A 3,039-nucleotide genomic window follows, 5' to 3' on the forward strand; every position below is an offset into this window, starting at 1 on the left:
TCCTTAGATTCATCATCATCTTCAGATCCTCTTTGTGCGTGAACCTCATTATTTTTATCTTTCATTTTCCTGATTATTGTTTTAACTCATTAGTTAATTATTCGTTTTAGGAATTCCTGTCACCATAAATAATAATTTGATTTCTTGGGTTATAATTGAATTGTTAATGCTTACATATTTCCCATTGTCCCTGTGAATTCGATCTTGGGACTCACCCTTGCATTATTTTGACAGCTTCTGCGCTTGGAAGTCAATAACATTAGATGACCAATGCCCGTGATCCCTATGGAATTTGTAGAATTTTGAGGTGCTCCTCTTCTACGATAGTGTGCGCATGAGTTTTGGCCAAGAGATGTAGTCTTTCTCCCTAATGTGCATCAGCACATTGGTTCGAGAGACATTCAAGGGGGTATAAGACTAAAACTTAGGTATGGGTCCTGCCTCCCTTTGGTTATTGAATTACCTACTACTTTCTTGTCTTTTCCCCACTTTGGTTGCTTCATCCATATCCCTTGGACCTTTCCTTTTCAAATCTGGATCCTTCTTGTGGTCATAACTTCTTTTAGATTGATGTATTTCTGGGCTTGTGTCATCAACTTTTCCATATTATTTTTTTTGGGGGGGGGGGGGGGTTCCTAGCAAATTTAGGAAATCCCCTAACTAAAAAGTTGTCGTCAAAACCGCTACTGCCACCCCATGATCCAAGTTTTGAATCTATAAGGTGGCATTGATAAAGCAATGCATGAACTCTTTTAGTAACTCCTTTTCCCCTTGGATAATACTCCTTAGATGAGCTGAGATTTTTGCCATTTTCTGGCTGCTGACATAATGTCTTATAAACTGCTGGTCCATTTCAGAAAAGGACCCAATGGAGTAGGGCTTTAGAGTTCGATATCATGCCCTGACATTCCCCTTTAGGGTAGCTGCAAGTGCTCGGCACATTATTGCTTTGGGCGCCCCTTGCAATTGCATCAACACTCTAAAGGTATCCAGGTGATCAACAGAATCGGACGAGCCATCATACCCTTCTATACTTGGCATTTTGAAATTGTTCGATAGAAGAATATCCATTACCTCGTTAGTAAAAGGAGGGTATGAAGATTTGATTGACGATCCCCCTATAGCGGGATAATTGCGCACTTCCTTCACCATTTTTTTTCCAATTCGTCGATTTTTTTTTAACTTTTCCTATAGCTCATGGGACCGCTGCTCATAGATGCTCACACTATTTGCATCCTTTATCTTTTTTATTGGATCAGAAGCCTTAGCAGCAATTTCTGGTGGGGCTACAACCTTCCCATCAGACGCTGCTTCTATTTGATTAGTCTCTAGACCATGTTCTCCATGATTCCTTTTCTAATGTAGGATCATAGTAAACATGTCTTCCACCCTTTTCTGGAAGGCTAAAAATTCATTCAGTGGTACACTAAGGTTGTTTATCGGTGCAGAATGAATTGACTAGGGTGAATGGTTTCCCACAACAAGTTCTAACTTTGAGTTATGCGATGCGGCCATGGTTAATGATGGAAAAACTTCACAAACGTTCCCACAGGCGACGCCAATTGTTGCAACCTAAAGCCTCTTACAATTCCTCACTTAGGCATCATAGTGATCCCCCGGAGTATACCCTGAGTCTTCCAAGTCATTTACGTTTGATTCTTTTCAAGTGGTCGAGTCGAAGGATGATTCACAAAAGTTGTTTTATTTTTGGCAGCAGCAATTGGTGTTGTCTGTAATGTATTTAGACAATTTAATGTGTTTAGGCAATTTGGTTAGTTGTTTAAAATGACTTGTAATGTGTTTTAATCTAATAGTTTCTCATTAAAACTCAATACTCCATCGATTCATAAGTGGTTGAATGTATAGCAATAAACAGCTCAAATTAAAAAAAAAAAAAAAACATTTTATTTACCTAGAAGAAATGAGTAGAGGTGAAATTTAATCAAAAGATAAAATCCGAAGACATCCCCAAATTTTATAAATGATATGCACCTCTTGAATTTCTAATAACTAACAGAACAATCCCTAACATTATAATTTATTGACAAAAATAACATTGTACTAGTTAACAATTAGTCAATAGTTAGTTAACCTTAAAAATGACTTTCATTATTAATAAAAAATTATGTTTTTATCTATCCATTCAATTAACAAAATATATACTCAATTTCTATAATAAATTAAGGGCCAAGTGCAATAAGGATATTCACTAAAAGATACAAAAGATTAATCATAAAATAACATGTCCATTAAAAAAAAAAAACAGTTGTTGCCTATGATTTTTTTAGGTAGAAGTTACTAAAAATGTTCATTTTTCATTATCAACCATATAAATCCATCAACTAACATCCATTGCCATCTCTAGAGAAAATACAAAAAACTGCAATTAAAAAAAAATACACTTTACTCATAAAATATGCATGTTTTGTTACTAGGAAAAATTAAACTTAAGTGCAATGATAAATACTTACTAAAATATTATTCAAAAAAATTACTTTTCTTCTTTGTCTTCCATTTTTTAGGATTCTTTTTTTTTTTTCGGTGTAGAAAATGCTATAGAAACAAGTCACTGTTAATACCACTGTAAGTGATGAAAATAATGAAATCAATTTCAAAAAATCATTACTAAAAGAAAGGGGGATTAAGGATGCAAAACAACGAGCATATCAACCACACAAATTCTAGAAAAATATCTTATTAATTAATAAAAATTGCACCGTAAACAAAATTAAAATTAAAATTTTAAATTATTTTCTGAATTACTTGAATTTTGAGTGTGTATTATTTGCATCCCTACATGTGTGAAAGGCAATACCACCTGCATCCTCACTTATACTGATTTAGCATTGTCTTAGCGTTTGAAACATGGATTTGAAAAGATTGAAATAATTTTTTTTAATAAAAAAATTATATAATTTTATACTATAATTCATCGATCTATACAAATTTAAATTTAAGTTTTTTAAAAGATAAATTAATTTGAGAAAGTCTGACAGATGCAGTGGAGGCTTTATGCTTTCCCATTCAAGATGGGCCAGA

Source organism: Malania oleifera, chromosome 1 (genome assembly GCF_029873635.1).
Source record: "Malania oleifera isolate guangnan ecotype guangnan chromosome 1, ASM2987363v1, whole genome shotgun sequence".
NCBI classification, from domain to species: domain Eukaryota; kingdom Viridiplantae; phylum Streptophyta; class Magnoliopsida; order Santalales; family Ximeniaceae; genus Malania; species Malania oleifera.